This window comes from Mobula hypostoma, chromosome 2 (genome assembly GCF_963921235.1).
Source record: "Mobula hypostoma chromosome 2, sMobHyp1.1, whole genome shotgun sequence".
Lineage (NCBI taxonomy): Eukaryota > Metazoa > Chordata > Chondrichthyes > Myliobatiformes > Myliobatidae > Mobula > Mobula hypostoma.
In genome coordinates this window covers 155,725,519-155,745,694 of record NC_086098.1, presented here as the reverse complement: position 1 = coordinate 155,745,694, position 20,176 = coordinate 155,725,519, and the positions used below count along the sequence as shown (strand labels likewise).

The 20,176-nt window shown below is 44.4% G+C and overlaps 1 pseudogene; it reads left to right on the top strand.

Moving 5' to 3' along the window:
• Window positions 1-13,519: 13,519 nt before the first annotated feature.
• Window positions 13,520-19,965, top strand: LOC134357581 (immunoglobulin lambda-1 light chain-like; annotated as a pseudogene).
• Window positions 19,966-20,176: the final 211 nt, after the last annotated feature.

Here is a 20,176-nt window from a genome sequence, read left to right as displayed (position 1 = left end):
AATGCCAGGAGGGAGATCGGAGGGGAGGGATTGGGGGGACGAATGGACAAGGGGGTCGCGTAGGGGGAGATCCCTGCGGAAAGCGGGGGGGGGGGGGGATGATGTGCTTAGTGGTGGATCCCTCTGGAGGTGGCGGAAGTTACGGAGAATAATATGTTGGACCCGGAGGCTGGTGGGGTGGTAGGTGAGGACCAGGGGAACCCTATTCCTAGTGGGGTGGAGGGAGGATAGAGTGAGAGCAGATGTGCGTGAAATGGGGGAGATGCGTTTGAGAGCAGAGTTGATAGTAGAGGAAGGGAAGCCCCTTTCTTTAAAAAAGGAGGACATCTCCCTCGTCCTGGAATGAAAAGCCTCATCCTGAGAGCAGATGAGGCGCAGACGGAGGAATTGCAAGAAGGGGATGGCATTTTTGCAAGAGACAGGGTGAGAAGAGGAATAGTCCAGATAACTGTGAGAGTCAGTAGGCTTATAGTAGACATCAGTGGATAAGCTGTCTCCAGAGATAGAGACAGAAAGATCTAGAAAGGGGAGGGAGAAGTTGGAAATGGACCAGGTAAACTTGAGAGCAGGGTGAAAGATGGAGGCAAAGTTAATGAAGTCAACGAGCTCAGCATGCGTGCAGGAAGCAGCGCCATTGTAGTCGTCGATGTAGCGAAGGAAAAGTGGGGGTAGATACCAGAATACGTTTGGAACATAAATTGTTCCACAAAGCCAACAAAAAGGCAGGCATAGCTAGGACCCATACGGGTGCCCATAGCAACACCTTTAGTTTGGAGGAAATGGGAGGAGCAAAAGGAGAAATTATTAAGAGTAAGGACTAATTCCGCTAGACGGAGCAGAGTGGTGGTAGAGGGGAACTGATTAGGTCTGGAATCCAAAAACAAGCGGAGAGCTTTGAGACCTTCCTGATGGGCGATGGAAGTATATAGGGACTGGACATCCATGGTGAAAATAAAGCGGTGGGGGCCAGGGAACTTAAAATCATCGAGAAGTTTAAGAGCGTGAGAAGTGTCTCGAACATAGGTCGGAAGGGATTGAACAAGGGGTGATAAAACAGTGTCAAGGTATGCAGAAACGAGTTCGGTGGGGCAGGAGCAAGCTGAGACAATAGGTCTGTCAGGACAGGCAGTTTTGTGGATCTTGGGTAGGAGGTAGAAACGGAAAGTGCGAGGCGTGGGAACTATAAGGTTGGTAGCAGTGGATGGGAGATCCCCTGAGCAGATAAAGTCGGTGATGGTGTGGGAGACAATGGCTTGGTGCTCCTTAGTGGGGTCACGATCGAGAGGTAAATAAGAGGAGGTATCCGCGAGTTGTCGTTGTGCCTCAGCAAGGTAGAGGTCAGTACGCCAGACTACAACAGCAGCCCCCTTATCGGCGGATTTTAAAGTAGGGTTAGGATTAGTGCGGAGGGAGCGGAGGGCAGAGCGTTCGGAAGGAGTGAGGTTGGAATGGGAACAAGGTGCGGTGAAGTCCCGTCGGCAGTTAGCAATAAAGATATCCAGAGCAGGCAGAAGACCAGAACGGGGTGTCCATGAAGAGGAGGAGGGTTGAAGACGGGAGAAGGAGTCATCTCCTATCATTTTGGATCTCCCCCTCCTCCTCCCTCTTTCAAATCTCTTCCTAGCTCTTCTTTCAGTTAGTCCTGACGAAGGGTCTCGGCCCGAAACGTCGACTGTAGATCTTCCTAGAGATGCTGCCTGGCCTGCTACGTTCACGAGCAACTTTGATGTGTGTTGCCTGAATTTCCAGCATCCCTCGTGTTTGTGCCACCATGTTCTCCATCTTCCATCGTTCGGATCATTGATATAGATGACAAACAACAGCGGACATAACAAACATCCTTGAGGTACACTACAGGTCACAGGCCTCCACTCAGAGAGGCGAAAATCTACTAGCACCCTATGGCTGTTACAACGAAGCCAATATCTAATCCAGATTACCACATTATAGTGAATGCCAAACTACTTAACCTTCATGACAACCTCCCATAAGGAGCCCAGTCGTCGGCTTTGCTGTAGTGTATGTTGGCAATATCCACTGCCTTTCCTTCATCAACCTTCTTGATAACATTCTGAAAAAAAACTCTATAAGATTGGTCATGATCAACCACGCAAAAATCCATGTTGACTATTCCTAATTAGTCAACACACATCAAAGTTGCTGGTGAACGCAGCAGGCCAGGCAGCATCTCTAGGAAGCGGTGCAGCCGACGTTTCAGGCCGAGACCCTTCGTCTGACGAATCTCATAGAATTTTTTGAGGATGTAACTAGTAGAGTGGATAGGGGAGAACCAGTGGACGTGGTATATTTGGATTTTCAAAAGGCTTTTGACAAGGTCCCACACAGGAGATTAGTGTGCAAACTTAAAGCACACGGTATTGGGGGTAAGGTATTGATGTGGATAGAGAATTGGTTAGCAGACAGGAAGCAAAGAGTGGGAATAAACGGGACATTTTCAAAATGGCAGGCAGTGACTAGTGGGGTACGGCAAGGCTCAGTGTTGGGACCCCAGTTGTTTACAATATATATTGATAACTTGGATGAGGGAATTAAATGCAGCATCTCCAAGTTTGCGGATGACACGAAGCTGGGCGGCAGTGTTAGCTGTGAGGAGGATGCTAAGAGAATGCAGGGTGACTTGGATAGGTTGGGTGAGTGGGTAAATTCATGGCAGATGCAATTTAATGTGGATAAATGTGAAGTTATCCACTTTGGTGGCAAAAATAGGAAAACAGCTTATTATCTGAATGGTGGCCGATTAGGAAAAGGGGAGGTGCAACGAGACCTGGGTGTCATTATACACCAGTCATTGAAAGTGGGCATGCAGGTACAGCAGGCGGTGAAAAAGGCGAATGGTATGTTGGCATTTATAGCAAGAGGATTCGAGTACAGGAGCAGGGAGGTACTACTGCAGTTGTACAAGGCCTTGGTGAGACCATACCTGGAGTATTGTGTGCAGTTTTGGTCCCCTAATCTGAGGAAAGTCATCCTTGCCATAGAGGGAGTACAAAGAAGGTTCACCAGATTGATTCCTGGGATGGCAGGACTTTCATATGAAGAAAGACTGGATGAACTAGGCTTGTACTCGTTGGAATTTAGAAGATTGAGGGGGGATCTGATTGAAACGTATAAAATCCTAAAGGGATTGGACAGGCTAGATGCAGGAAGATTGTTCCCGATGTTGGGGAAGTCCAGAACGAGGGGTCACAGTTTGAGGATAAAGGGGAAGCCTTTTAGGACTGAGATTAGGAAAAACTTCTTCACACAGAGAGTGGTGAATCTGTGGAATTCTCTGCCACAGGAAACAGTTGAGGCCGGTTCATTGGCTATATTTAAGAGGGAGTTAGATATGTCCTTTGTGGCTACGGGGATCAGGGGGTATGGATGGAAGGCTGGTGCAGGGTTCTGAGTTGGATGATCAGCCATGATAATAATAAATGTCGGTGCAGGCTCGAAGGGCCGAATGGCCTACTCCTGCACCTATTTTCTATGTTTCTATGAAATGGCCATCCTAAGCTGCCTCAAAACAGTAAGCACTTCCTCCTCTTACGTCAATGAACACACTGCTGTTCTGCCTTGTTCTGTGTCCGTCTACCGAGTAAATACAGATACTAAAAAATCCTTTTGTGATCTCCCCAAGCTCTTTCGGCTTCATGGCCACTCTGATCGGAAACAGCACCAATTAGTCATTTGTTATCCTTTTACTCGTAATATACATAGAAACCTTACAGCACAATACAGGTCCTTGGGTTCACAGAGTTGTGCCGAACATGCCCCTACCTTAGAAATTACAGGGCTTACCTATAAGCTCCATGTACCTCTCTAAAAGTCTCTTAAAAGCCCCTATCGTATCCGCCTCCACCACCATTTCCGGCAGCCGATTCCACGCATTCAGCACTCTCTGAGTAAAAAACTTACCCCAGACATCTCCTCTACGCAGCACCTACTCCCCAGCACCTGAAACCTGTGTCCTCTTGTGGGACCTATTTCAGCTCTGGGAAAATGCCTCTGACTATCCACATGATCAATGCCGCTCAACATCTTATACATCTTAGCCTCTCATCCTCCTTCGCTCCAAGGAGAAAGGGCCGAGTTCACTCAACCTATTCTGATCAGGTGTGCTCTCCAATCCAGGCAACATCCTTGTAAATCTCCTCTGTGCCTTTTCTATGGCTTTCACATCCTTCCTGTAGTGAGGCGACCAGAACTGAGCACAGTCCTCCAAGTGGGGTCTGACCAGGGTCTATATAGCTGCAACATTACCTCACGGCTCCTAAATTCAGTTCCACGATTGATGAATGCCAATACACTGTACGCCTTCTTAACCACAGAGTCAACTTGCGCAGCTGCTTTGTGCGTCCTATGGACTCGGACCCCAAGATCCCTCTGATCCTCCACACTGTCAAGCGTCTTACCAATAATACTATATTCTGCCATCATATTTGACCTGCCAAAATGAACCATTTCACATTTATCAGGGTTGAACTCCATCTGCCACTTCTCAGCCCAGTTTTGCATCCTATCAATGTCCCGCTGCAACTTCTGACAGCGCTCCACACTATCCACAACACCTCCAACCTTTGTGTCATCAGCAGTCTTACTAACCCATCCCTCCACTTTCTCATCCAGGTCACTTATAAAAATCACGAAGAGTCAGAGTCCCAGAACAGATCCCCGAGGCACTGTATTGGTGACCGACTTCCACGCAGAATATGACCAGTCTAACACCACTGTTTGCCTTTTGTGTGCAAGTTAGTTCTGGATCCACAAATCAATGTCTCCTTGGATCCCATGCCTCCTTACTTTCTCAATATGCCTGGCATGGCGTACCTTATTAATGCCTTTCTGAAATCCATATATACTACATCTACTGCTCTTCCTTCATCAATGTGTTCAGTCACATCCTCAGAAAATTCAATCAGGCTCGTAAGGCACGACCTGCCCTTGACAAAGCCATGCTGTCTACTTCTAATCATATTATACCTCTCCAAATGTTCATAAATCCTGCCTCTCAGGATCTACTCCATCAACTTACCAACCACTGTGGTGAAACTCACTGGTCTATAATTTCCTGGGCTATGTCTACTCTCTTTCTTGAATAACGGAACAACATCTGCAACCCTCCAATCCTCCGGAACCTCTCCCGTCCTCATTGCTGTTGCAAAGACCATCGCCAGAGGCTCAGCAATCTCCTCCCTCGCTCCCACAGTAGCCTGGAATACATCTCATCCGGTCCCGGCTACTTATCCAACTTGATGCTTTCCAAAGCTCCAGCACATCTTCTTGATGCTTTCCAAAAGCTCCAGCACATCCTTTTTCTTAATATCTACATGTTAAAGCTTTTCAGTCTGCTGCAAATCATCACTACAATCACCAAGATCCTTTCTCATAGATAATACTGAAGTAAAGAAATCATTAAGTACCTCTGCTATTTCCTCCGGTTCCATACACACTTTACCACTGTCACACTTGATAGGTCCTATTCTTTTACGTCTTATCCTCTTGCTCTTCACATACTTGTAGAATGCCTTGGGGTTTTCCTTAATCCTGCCTGCCAAGGCCTCCTCATGGCCCCTTCTGACTCTTCCAATTTCCTTCTTAAACTCCTTCCTGTTAGCCTTATAATCTTCCAGATCTCTAGCATTACCTAGCACTCTGAACCTTTCGTAAGCTTTTCTTTTCTTCTTGACTAGATTTATTACAGCATTTGTACACCACGGTTCTTGTACCCTACCATAACTTCCCTGTCTCATTGGAACGTACCTATGCAGAACTCCCTGAATATTTGCCACATTTCTTCCGTACTTTTCCCTGAGAACATCTGTTTCCAATTTAAGCCTCCAATCTCCTGCCAGATAGCCTCATAATTCCTCTTACTCCAATTAAACGCTTTTCTAATTTGTCTCTTCCTATCTTGTCTCCAATGTTATTGTAAAGGAGATAGAATTATGATCACTATCTCCAAAATGCTCTCCCACTGAGAGATCTGAGACCTGCCCAGCTTCATATTGTGTCAAGAAACCTTCCTGAACATACCTAGCAAACTATACCCCATCTAAACCCCTTGCTCTAGCGAGATGCCAATCGATATTTGGGAAATTAAAATCTCCCATCACGACAATTTTTACAGCTTTCTAGGATCTGTTTCCCTATCTGCTCCTCCATATCCCTGTTACTATTGGGTGACCTATAAAAAACACCCAATAAAATTATTGACCCCTTCTTGTTCCTAACCTCCACCCACAGTGTCTCTGTAGACAATCCCTCCATGATGTCCACCTTTTTTCTGCAGCCGTGACACTATCTCTGATCAACAGTGCCACGCCCCCACCTCTTCTGCCTCCATCCCTGTCCTTTCTGAAACATCTAAAACCCGCACTTGAAGTAACCATTCCTGTCCTGAGCCATCCAATTCTCTGTAACGGCCACCACATCGTAGCTCCAAGAATTGATCCACGCTCTAAACTCATCCGCTTTGTTCACAATAATCCTTGCGTTAAAATAGACACATCTCAAACCGTCGGTCTGAGCGCGTCCCTTCTTTATCACCTGCCTATCCTGCCTCATAGACTTCTCCAAGTTTTCTCTATTTGTGAGACAACCGCCTCTTCCCCAGTCTCCTCAGTTCGGTTCTCCTCGGTTCGATTGTAGAAACTCTGGGGATTTCCTTTGCTTTGTCTACTGGAGCAACCTCATGTCTTCTTTCATCCATCCTAATTTCCTTCTTAAGTGCTCTCTTAGTCTTCTGAGAAGTACATTGCTTAGTCTCCATGTCATTTATATAAATCACAAACCGCATAACCTTGTCAAAAACTCAATCAGTGTAGTACGGCACTGCCTGCCACACACAAAGCCATGTTGACTTTCGCTAGTTGCGCTATGGGTTTCCGGATGCTCATATATCCTATTGCCAAGCGTTTTCTCCCGCAATTTCCTACAACTGACGTGGGGCTCTCCGGTCTATAGTTCTGATGACTTTCTCTTGTTCTCTTCGTGAACAGAGGTACATCATTAATCACTCGCCAGTCCTCTGGGACTTCGCCTGTGGCTACACAAAGATACTGGTCAAGGCTCCAGCCATCTTGTTTTCTGACTCCTTTAATAACCAGGGGTAACCTCCATCTGGCTCTGGGGACCTATCTACCTTAATACTCATTGGGAGGCCGAGCACCTCCTTCTTCTTAACCTCTAAATGTCCTGATGTATTTATACATTCAGCACTGCATTCCCTTGAAAAGATGGTTTCCTTTTTGCTATTTTGCATACATATAATCTTGCGTTAGGTCTTCAGTAGCTTCACACGTCATATTCATACGACAATGAACGCCAGATGTTTGAAATCTAAAGCAGAAACAGAACATGCTGGACACTCAGCCGCTCAAGCAGCATCTGTGGAAGAAGAAGCAGAATTTACGTTTCAGACCCCACACCTGCCATCAGAATACTCTGATGAATCAAATTGCCAGTAACACCTTCTCTTAAACAAGGGCTCCCTGCCCTGCTGAATATTCCTAGCATTTTCTGTGCGTAAGTTTAGCTTCATCTTGACTGGTCCGAGTATGCCGTTCGGCATTTTGCAATGAACCGCAGTTGATCCACTGTCTTGACAATATATGCACAATGAGGGTACATGCTCATCTTGAGGAAGATCCGCGAAGGCTTTCCCAATGATACACGTGATTTTGCACAATCTAAGCTCCTGTATTCACTTTCACCTCTCCTTGCCCGTGTCTCTTGGGCATCTGGGTAGCGTAGCGGTCAGCGCAACACGACAACAAATTTCGAACTTTATTTCTGGGGCTGTGTGTAGGAAGCTGTTCGTTCTTCCCGTGAATCGCGTCTGTTTCTTCCGGGTGCTTCGGTTTCCTCCCATATTTCAAAGACGTTCCCGTTACTAGATTAATTCCTCATCGTAAATTCTCCGGGGATTAGGCTCGTTTTAAATAGGTAGGTTGCTCGACGGTGTGGCTCGTTGGACTGGAAGGGCCTGTTCTGTGCTGTAACTCTAAAACCTGCGATTGATGAGGTGTGCCATTCGTTTTCTCTTCATCCTATGCCGGACAGTTATTTTGTTCTCTCTGCCCTCCCTATCCTCTATACTTCAATCATTTACACTTTCTAATGAAAGGGCATTGAACTAAAATGTTAAGAGTGTCAAGAAACCCCGTGACGGGAATAAAGAACCAGCAGAGATGGAAAGCACTTTGGAGTCTTGTATTGTTATAAACCAATAATATTTATTAGTAACTACGTAATACAGGAATATAAATGTAGATAAATCAAACTGCTTAGCAATGATTATATAAAAGTAAGTGTGGAATATAAATGTATGAAAAACCAAGCTTCTTTAAGTCCGGGGGTAAAAAGATACAGTGGATCTGGGGTTGAGAGGGTGAACAGCTTTAAGTTCCTTGACATCCGCATCACCGAGGACCTCACGCGGTCTGTACACACCAGCTGTCTGGTGAAATTGCAAAACAGCGCCCTTTTCACCTCAGACATGAAGAAGTTCGGTATGGGCCCCCAAATTCTGAGAACTTTCTACAGGGGCAGAATTGAGAACATCCTGACTGGTTGTATCACTGCCTTGTATGGGAACTGTACCTCCCTTAATCGCAGGATTCTGCGAGAGTGGTGCGGACAGCTCAGCGCATCCGTAGTTGTGATCTTCTTATGATTCAGGACATTTAGGGTTAGGGTTAGGGTTAGGGTGTGAAAAAAGGAATCGACGGATCATTGGGGACCCGAGTTACCCCAACCACAATCTATTCCAGCTAAAACCATCCGGAAAACTTTACCACAGCATAAAAGCCAGGACCAGCAGGTTCCAGGACAGCTTCTTCCACCAGACCATCAGACTGATTAACTCACGCTGATTTGAGTGTATTTCTATGTTACATTGATTGTTCTATTTCTTATAAATTATTGTAAATTACTACGATTGTCCATTGCACATTTAGACGGACAAGTTATGTAAAGAATTTTACTCCTCATGTATGTGAAAGATGTAAGAAATAAAGTCAATTCCATTGCAATTGGTAATTCAATCCAAAGTGCTAATTTTCAAACTTTGAAAGATTTTTGGGAACTATCTGTATGCCAGACAGTTTAGATTAGATTATGCAGATACGCAGTCCTCTTTTATTGTCATTTAGTAATGCCCGCATTAAGAAATGATACAATGTTCCTCCTGTGTGATATCAGAGAAACACAAGACAGACCAAGACTGAAAAACTGACAAAAACCACATAATTATAACATATAGTTACAACAATGCAAGCAATACCGTAATTTGATAGAAGAACAGACCATGGGCACGGTAAAAAAAAAGTCTCCAAGTCTCTCTAAGGTCCCAACATCTCACGCAGACGGTAGAGTAAAGAAAACTCTCCCTGCCATGAGCTTCCAGCACCGCAAACTTGCCGATGCAGCATCCTGGAAGCACCCGACCACAATCCGACTCTCAGTCCGTCTGAAAAATTCGAGCCTCCGATCAGCCTTCCGACACCGAGCACCGAGAACCATCTCTGCCGAGCGCTTCGACCCCAGCCCCAACCGCCAGCAACAGGCAAAGGCAGGGATTTGGGGCCTTCCCCTCCGGAGATTCTCGATCGCACTGTAGCAGCGGCAGCGAACCGGGCATTTCAGAAGTTTCTCCAGATGTTCCTCCGTGTTTCTTACGTCTGTTTCCATCAAATCAGGATTGTGCACGGCACCTATTTAACAAATACGATATCATTTTCACCGGAGAGGCCGCGCGCGCTGCGTCGCGCCGCCATCTTCTCCTCCCTTCTCTTTGGAATAGCAAATAAAACGCAGAAAGAACCCGTAGCAGAACCGAAAGGACGTCACCTAGCATTACACTGTAGAGTGTGCCTTGTATCTTGGGCCGGGATCACCACTTGAAAACAGTGGAGACACAATTGCTTGAGGGGTGTAGCAAAAAACTGAGTTGTATAAAGGGAAATATAAACTTTCCTAGATGATGAGTCCATAATCATGTCTCCAGTCTTAGATTGAGAATTTACTACTAGGAACAGAAGTGAGAAGGAATCGGGCCCTTTTGTCGGAATTCCGACTTAGTGGCATTTCAAGTACCCAGAAATGACACCTTGGCACAGCCTGCTCCTCGTTCAACCACACGCACTTAATGTGCTATCGATGGTGTAATTCTCCAGCCTTTGGAGGCATCGTTATTAACTTCGTTCATAAAATCACTCATTTTTGAATATTAAGGCAAAGGCCAGGAACATGACGCTGAGGTCAAATATCAAGCAGAACTTGATGAATGTCTAAACATGTCAGGAGGACAAAATGCCGTTTTACTCTTCCCAGTTTTATGGTTAAAACCGATACAACCAGAGCACGGCATCAGCTGCCCGTCGTCCGATTATACTCAACCACTGACACGCTAGATATACAGGTTGCCAGAAGAATACAATTTTATTTTTTTGTAACAAAAGATTCTGGGTCACATTTACAAAGTGAAAGGCTTTTCTGTCATAATTCGAAGTACGGCTGTAGGAAATCCGCTTGCAAACAGGAAGAAAATATTCGTTGAATGTTCCTGTGCCCGACCATAAATAACAGCGCGAACCCAAACGACCGGCTCCCCCTTACACGCAGCCTGATCTCTGGATGCTTCGCTTCCGCGGAGACTCGAGTATACCCCCACAAGTTCACTTTTCTTCTGAGTTCCACTCAGCGGCGGTCACCGTGAGGTAACGGCTGATGGTGCAGGTCTGGTCGCTATCCTGGACGGCTCGGGTTGTCTGGACACCAGTCCACGACATTATGGTCCATTTCTCAGGCCACCTCCACCGGTCCAGGGGAAACGTTGTTCCACACCAGAGTCGCCATCTGTCCTTCAGTGCTTTGTTCAGTCGCGGGTGGAAGAAAAGCAATCGAAGGGCTGCACAATTTTCCACCTGGAATGAAAAAGAAATGTCCATATTAAAGAACGATAACAAATCGCGTGTCAGACATTTAATACTTGGTCGCTTGACCTGAGGCCACACCGATGGGAAGTTGCAGGTTTACGTCCCACACTGAAGACTAGTGCCAAACATGGACTGACATTGCAGAACGGTGCCGAATGTCTGTTAAACAATCGCCATTAGGTAGTTGCGGTAACCGTACATGACCTTTGGCAGTTATTTTCAAGAGAAGGAGGACAGAGAGATTATTGCTCTAAACAATATTTATAACTGAAAACTATCAACAATATTAACTGGCTACATTGAAATTACTGAGACCTTGCGGTGCTGGAATTGGCTGAGCAGTTGCAGTTACAAATCGTGCGTGTGTGTGTGTGTGTGTGTGTGTGTGTGTATGTATGTGTGTGTAAATGTATATATGTATATACATGTATACACACACACACACACACACACACTTATTTATTTATTTATTTGTTTATTTATATTATCTAATATTTATTTTAATGTGGATTACCAGTTGTACAGGAACTACCAGTTTCATAGACAGATGTCGTCAGTTAAGTGCTTGACTATACAAGAAGACTGGACGTCGCTCTGCTGCATGGGTTTTAACAAAATGACCCTGGATATCTAAGCAAACATAAAGCGCTACCCAAACACCTACCAATTCGCGCGCCATCACCTGCACGAGTATTCGCTCTTCTTAAGGCTTCGAAGGAACTTTCTTCCTATCCCATGCAATGAAGCCAGAAAAGGCGAGTTTTCAACAATCACCGCCTGGTGTGCATCCCTGATATAACAGAGACCTACAGTATGTAGTGAGGTGAGGCGAGGCCTTCGGTCGGTCATAGTTGACCATGGATATTGTGTCCTAGCTTTCCAGATACGCAAGCCCGTGCACACGAATTGAAGAGCAAGCTGTTGCCCATGCAGCAAGCTTCCCTTTTCCGCGCACCTGGTGAACCCAAAGGAACAGCAGAGGCCGATACAGTTTGGTACCAGCAGCGTCGCAGTAGTTGCCAATCAACATTGAACTCAATGTAGGACTGCCATAGGGACACCAGCCCCGGATTGTTCCCTCAGAGTTAACTCCGAATCCTTCCCAACGAGAGGCTATAGCCGCAAGGCAGCGTAGATGTCACAAGGAGGACATTGATGGCGGACCCAAATGCAAGACACAAACACGTCTTGAGGTTAACTAAATTGAGTTTATTGTTCGTTACAAGGAGAGCAAAGCAGAAGTGGGAATAGCATAATGGACAAGGACTCGGGCCCTGGACTAGGCTGGGACTAAGGGTCTGGGACAGGACTCGGAACACGGACCTCGGAGCCAGGACTCGGAACACGGACCTCGGAGCCAGGTCTCGGAACATGGACCTCGGAGCCAGGACTCGGAACACGGACCTCGAAGACAGGACACGATACCTGAAACCTCCGGAGCCAGGACTCGATTCTCGAAACCTCCGGAGCCAGGGCTTTATACCTGAAAACCTCCAGAGCCAGGACTTGATACTTGAAAACCTCCGGAGCCAGGAACTCTGCTTATTCACGGGACAGACTCAGAATACGACATAAAACATTGAGCCGGGAATCCTGCTTAGACACAGGACGGAGTCGAGACTATTCTTGGCACAGGGTCAGGACCCTTCCAGGCTACAGGGCCGTGCCCCTTTTAGACAGAGTACATGGATACGGAGACTACACAACGATAGACAGTACTATAACTGGGCACAAGTACGCTCCAAGCAGCGGCTAGCTCTTGACTCACCCCAGCGGGTTAACTTTGACTGACCCGCTCTGGCAAGGGAAGGTGGCTTGCTGGCACTTGCTTCGGGAAGAGACTAGGCTTGCTCCGGCAAGAAACTTAGTAGGCTCCGGCCAGATGACATTGGCTCGCACTACCTTCGGTGACTTCATTAACGCTCTTGTGCCGAACGGCTGAAAGCCGAAGACTTATAAACTGCCGGTTCAGCCAAGAGTAAATTGCCTCTAATCACCAAGCCTGAAGGACACGGGAAAACAGGGAGCCAAAGGGAAACAGGGATTCAATGGTCCGGATCGTAGCATAAACAAAGTAAATTGAAAGGGAAACCCGATCCGGACCATGACAGTAGGTTTGAGATCAGAGTTTTCCTTCTCCTAGATGAGCTGCCAACCACGGTTAATGAGCCCCATCTGCTCCAAACGACCAATGCAATAGCTGATCGATAAACGCATTTATCACTGCATTGCGACCAACTCCCCAATTCTTCGGCCCATTTCGTCTATACCGACTAAAGAGTCTTCTTGAGCTGGACCCATTCACCGGCATTTTCCGTGTATTTCTTTAAACATTTCCTATTTACGCACATCTCCAAACGGTTTTAAAACTTCGTAATTGTTGCAGCGCCTACCAATTCCTCTGGCAGGTATTTCCACATCGTCACCGCCTTTATGATGAAAGTTTACTTATAGGTCTCCTTTGATATTCCCCTCTCACCTTAAGCCCATCCAATCCAGTTTTTGGCACTGCGTCGATGGGAAATGGACTTTAGCCATTTACGCTATATATTCCCATCACTATGTAATAAATCTCTACAATGTCATACCAGCCCACTTGCGTCGAAGAAAAGCAGTCCCAAATTATCCCAGTCGCCCATTATAATTCAAGACTGCCATTTCATGTGGTCAACTACTACCATGCCTACATCAACCATTTTGGTGACATCGATAAAACAGCCATGTAAATTTGGGAGTCGAGATTTCTCACGCACAAAACTATTTTAAATATTCCTAATTATTCATTTGCCTTTGCATATGCATATGGATCCTGTCTCGCAGAATCACCTGTAGTAACCTTCCCAACACTAACGTTGGGCTTGCCTGCCTGTAATTCCGTAGCTTATCCTTAAAGTTTCTCTTAAATAAAGATGCAACATCAGCCAACCTATAGGTTTCCAAAACCACAACTGTGGCTAACGAAGATGCAAAAGTCTCTGCAAAGGTCCAGCAAACTGCACCCAAGCTTGCTACACTTTTTCTGAAATAGATAGCACGATCCCAGGAGTTACCCACCGCTATCCTCCTCAAAAACACAAATAACGATTTTGCATAATATCATTACCTTACAGGGCATCACTGTGCTCGGCCTTGAGTTTGCTAGCTTCCATGATTTTTCCTCTTTAAAGTAGAGAGAAGTATTCAATTAGGTCCTCCTTTGTCTGGACGATCAAATTATTTCTAAAGTGGACCTTTTCTCTCCCCAGTTGCTCTTTTGTTCTTTATATATTTTTAAAAATTCTTAGAATCAACTTATCTGCCAAGGATGTCTTATGTCCCTTTTCGCTCCTGATTTCTTAATTAACTGGACTCCAGCAGTCCTCATTTTCCTAACGGGTTTTGCTGCATCTCAGCTGGCTATTTCTGTCTCTTCGCAGACGACAATCTCCCTCCATCAGCCAGAACTCCTGAATCCTACCTACCTTGCTATTCACGCTAACAGGAATATATTTGTCCTGAATTCACTGTGTCTCATTTTCAAAAGCTTCCGACTTGCCAAACTTCACTATGCCTGCTAACAGCTTCTCTGAATTGATCTTTGAGAGTTCCGGTCTAATCCCATCAAATTTTGCTTTGTCCCAATTTAGTCCTTTAACTTGAGAACTAACCCTGTCTCTTTTTCAAAACTCCTTTAAAATCAAATGGAATTATGGTCACTGGCTCTTAACCACCACCTTCAGTCGCTTACCAAGTCTCATTTCCTAAGAGGAGGTCGATTCAGATGCTGGAAAAGAAACAATGGTACTCTTTCACTAAATTCTATATTCAGTTTCAGGGCGCGGTGCTACTGCAGAATTTTCATCATCTGTTGAAGATTGTTACTCACTGACGGGCAGTGTCGCAGCTTTTCTTTCTATCTATCCCGTGCTGTCCTGGCCATGTTTATCGCGATATTCTAAGTGAAATGAATTTGTTTTTAACGCACCATACTCGTATCTTTGGAGTGTTTGAAAGGAAAACATACAGGAATGAATTTTACTATTGCAAAATCGAGGAGATAATAATTAGAGAATGTAAAGCTCCAGCAGAAATACTTGATCTATAGATGTACCATAGAGAGCATTCTGACAGGCTGCATTACTGTCTGGTATGGAGGGGCTACTGCACACGACCGAAAGAAGCCTCATAAGGTTGTAACTCTAGTCAGCTCCATCATGGATACTAGCCTAAAAATTACCCAGCGCATCTGTAGGGAGCGGTGGCTCAGAAAGGTAGCGTCCGTTATTAAGGACTTCCAGCACCCAGGGCATGCCCTTTTCTCACGGTTACCATCAGGTAGGAGATACAGAAGCCTGAAGGCACACACTCAGCTTCTTCCCCTCTGCCATCCGATTCCTAAATGGACATTAAAGCTTTGGGCACTGCCTCACTTTTTTAAATATACAGCATTTCTGTTTGTTCACATTTTTAAAAGTCTATTCAATATACATAATTGATTTACTTATTTATTTTTTATTATATTTTATTTTATTATTCTCTCTCTCTCTCTCTCTGCTAGTTTATGTATGGTATTGAACTGCTGCTGCTAAGTTAACAAATTCACCGTCACATGCCGGTGAAAATGAACCTGATTCTGATTCTGATTCTGAAAAATCATGATCCTGCGAATAGTTTCTCATGTCCCAAACCGATATATTTTGTAAGTTTGCTATGTTCGATGGTTTAACTATTAATAAGACCTAAGAATTATTCCGCTGTTCACTAATTCTGCCTGATCCGTGAGACTCATAAAAAATAAAGCATTTATTTCAAGAATGTCTGCTTAATTCATATAAACACATCACCAGCATTATGTGCAGTGTTGTATGACGCGGACGATCAGGGTATTATCCATGGCATGATTGTTGTTCGCAATTTTTTCTACAGAAATGGTTTGCCATTGCCTTCTCCTGGGCAGTAGCTCTACAAGTCGGATGAACGCAGCCTTTGTCAATACTCTTCAGGAATTGTCTGCCTAGTGTCAGTGGTTGCATAACCAGGTCCAGATGCTCATACGACCATCCACCGCCCGTTCCCTTGCTCCATGTGAGATTGATCGTGGGGCTAAGCAGCTGCGACACATTACTTTAGGGTGACCTGCAGGCTAGCGGTGGGATGGAGGCTCCACATCTCCTTCGGTAGAGACGTAACTTCACCCCGCCACAGCTATATATATATTCTATGGTATAAGGCACCTGTGGTTTCATGTAAATATAGTTCCCAATCTTGACCAAAGGTTGGCAGAATTTATAGTGAACCACCCACGGCACCAACTGAATCATTTGATCCACTTTTAATTATTCATAACACGCAATAAGATGTCTTGTCGATTCAATACATTTCTCAATTTTCCTTCTGAATATCTTCAGTAAAGTGAGTGATTAGGGTGCTGCTGGAAAATAGGCTTTTCAAAATCATTGCAAACCCTTTACATCTGTTTGGCAGTGGTGAGTTTTCTAAAAAAATATACAGACAAGCGGCTTGGACTTTATTATCAACTCTACAGATCCATTTATAATTGCCAGTATTTATTTTCTTCATCTCTTTCTTTCAAATTTCACGGAAAAACAATCTTTGATCATGATGCAAGCTTCGCGCATTTTAAATATAGTGTGCAACTGATGGGGCAAGAGGACAAATTCTTTATCTAAAATACATTGGCGTAAGACGCAACTGGAAACCAAATACTTATCCGGCTAACAACTTGAAAATAATTTGACACTCGAGAAAGTTGGCAACTTGTGATTGGTGTCAAGGTGCCATTCTGTTTGAACTGATTGGCATATATAGGGAGCACGCAGTGCCACCTCGTCACAGGATTCATAAGCGAGCAGAAAAGTTGAGACTCCATTTAACGGCCGCACCTTGTGTGAGCTTCACTCAAATAATTACACTGTCTTTCTGGGTTCCTGCGGTCAGTACGCTGGTGTTCACTGCAATATGTGAGTATTTTCTATGGATATTTTATTGAATCTCGAATACCATTCAATGATATTCTGCTCGCACTTCTGGCATTACTCTAATATTAATCTCGGTACATTGTTTCTTCCCACTAAGTGTTTCCAGATACCAACGCGGAAGTTGCACTGAATCAGCCACCTTCTAAATCCACATCCCCGGGGCAGAACGTTCAAATACCCTGCACCTTGTCTGGAACCTCTTTAGGAAGTAGCACTGTTTACTGGTACCAGTAGATTCCCGAAAAAGTTCCTCGGTTTCTGTTCTACTATTGGTCCGGGAGCAGCATTCACAGAGGCTCCGGAGTTCCGAACCGTTTCGGTGGCTCAATATCAGGACAACACGGCAACACTCACAATATCGAGCGTCCAGTCGTAAGATGCGGCAGACTATTACTGTGCTGTCTGGAAAAATAGTTTAATCTTCGGCAAAGGAACGAGGCTGGCAATTGGCAGTAAGTAAAATATCAATTCAAGGCGCTTGGCTTCTTGGTACTTACATGAACAATAGTTAAATTTGTGTCATCTTATGGTTGCTTCGAAACCAAATTTGGCATTTTTCAAATATCCAAGTTCTAGTAACGGTCCTTTGGCAATTTAGTAGACCTCGCGCCCCCGACACTCCAAATGCCCCTCTAGTTTTTTTTTTAATTTGTGCTGGCATTCTAGAAGATGAGCTAATAATTGCCAAACCAGGTGAAGAATTAGTCCGATCGTTAATAAATGAGTATAGTCCTGCATTGCCGCATTTTGATTAATCTATGATTTTGTCGCTCATCCACCTTTGCTAATGATACCATTTGTGTTGATGCCCGTTACAAACCATAAGATATCTGCTCGCCACTGATCACTGGACCCTGGATGATTCTTTTAAAATCATAAACTTTCATAGATGAAGAAAGATAGATGAATAAGGCGTTTCGTTCCAATGCAATCAGGTATAATCTCCCTAAAACTTCCACAGTATCTGATAATGTCCGACTCGCTGAACATTTGTTAATGATTTTTTTAAATCATTGGACACCTTGCGAAAATTATTTGTGTGTCTCCTTACGTTTTCCTAAAAATAACAGAATTGGTACCATAATTGCCATCTGACGCATGGATAATGATAAACACGGCAGTTAACGGGAATTCTTTCGGTGCCTGGAGAAACAGAATGCCAACAACAATTATTCCATCAATTCTAGGGAAACTCTTTGAGATGTCACTGAGAAGACTAACTGCTTGATTAATCATTGTCCTTTTTTTTATATTTTTTACCGCCAGTTTGAGCAGTTAAAAGTTTGTATCAAACCACCAAGGGGTGTTAAAATAATCCTTCAGTGTTTTGCATACGCCTTTTTGTATTTTTTTTACAGTTTTCAACCTTTAGTATTACTTCTCTCTTACCTTGGAAAAGTTAACATGTGCAAATTTAGCAGACTGACTATTCTGCCAGTTGTGAAATAAACCCCCAAGAGGACCACCATCTTATCGTAGGTTTTGAATACATGCGTTGCTCAGTGACCACTATGTTGGCGAGTGTTCGGGGCTTGTGCTTTGGTGCTTGGTAGTGTCAACCATGTCCAGCAGGTGAAAGGGTAGAGACCAGACTAAGAGTGGTACATATGCCATCCAGGATCAGGGGTTCAACTCAAAGCCAGCAACCCTGGCTGGTCAAACTTTTATAGCAATGAAGAATCCTTCTACCCCTGTTTGCGACCGTTTTTATAGAAAGAGATTAAGGATCTTCATTGCTGCCCTGAAAGACAGCGGCATAACGGGCAGTGGAATTAATCTATCATAAAATTTGTCAGGGCACCAAAAATGGAACCACAGAACAGCGAACGTTTCAACTTTACGCGAGAAATTACTTTAAAATATGAAAGTAAACCACGATGAGCCGTAGTTCGGAGCCATTTCCGATGAATACAGTTGTATTCCGTTTATTTACCACCTACGTCGTGAACACGGTAAGAAAGTGGTTTCCTTACTGGTGAGTGTAAGGAGAAAGATACGCTACACTCCACAAATCAGATTTGAATTACTTTCTTCAAGTGGAAAAATAATATTTCGGGAAAAAAGCGTATAAATTTCAACATGTATGTTAAACTTTCCAAAAGTGATTTACTATACAGGTAGCCTGTAAATTTAATATTGCCGCAAAGCGAACGCTGTATTCCGATGGTTAAGAAGCATTAAATATACAATTCTAGGGATTCCCAACCTGGGGTCCACACATCCCTCTGCTAATGGCAGGCGTCCGTGACATAAAAAAAGGTTGAGAACCCCCTGTACTAATCCCCGAGTTTAAGCAAAACATGAAGTAGAATTCTGTCTCTTGTCTTGCTGACTGAAGGGCTGAATGAAGTGACGATATCTAAGGTCGGTGGATTCTTAGGTGCCAAAGGAAGCCACAACTAGCAGTCAGGAATAACCTCAGATTTTTATTCAACCTGAATTCAATGGATGCAATGCCTAGGAGACTGATTAAAACTCGTGCCGAAATCATTCATTTTATGCCACGGCACTTATTGTGACCCAGTGTCACAAACAGTAATCATCATGGGAAATTAAAGAGGGCAATTTTTCAGTCCAATTTTACAGATTGAAGTGGGAAAACTGAAAAGAAGTATGTATGCATTAAGATTAATGAATGCACGAAATACCAAAGGCACTTTAAACAAAAGGGATGTTTTAACAGGAACAGTTACCCATACTAAACTAGCACCTTGTGTTAAACAGATCCTCCGAGCCCCGCCGTCACCGTCCTCCGGCCGTCAGCGGAAGAAATCACGGGAGAAGGCACAGCGACACTGGTGTGTTTGGTGAGCCGTTTTAATCCGGGCGCTGTGGACATTGAGTGGACCGTGGACAGACTTACGAAAAGCGATGGCGTTGAAATGAGCCCTGTCCAGCAGGAAACGGACAACACGTTCAGTGTGAGCAGTTACCTGACTCTGCCAGCCGCAGAATGGAGAACACACGAGCTTTACTCCTGTGTGGTTAAACACGAGGCTCTAGCAAATCCGTTTGAGGCAACGGTCGAGAGATCCAGCTGTATCTAAAAACAATTTACAACTTATTCAATATGAAAGGCTTTTTTTCACCGTCCTTTCCCTCATTAAAATGATTTTAAAACATTGTTCTTCTGCAGATAAGTATTTGCGATCAGAGTCGTCATTTAAGTTTTGTCAGTTTCAAATGCCATTCTATTAAATTATATAATTGTTATAATTAATATACTCGAATATTAACTAATCTCAGTTAAATGCATCC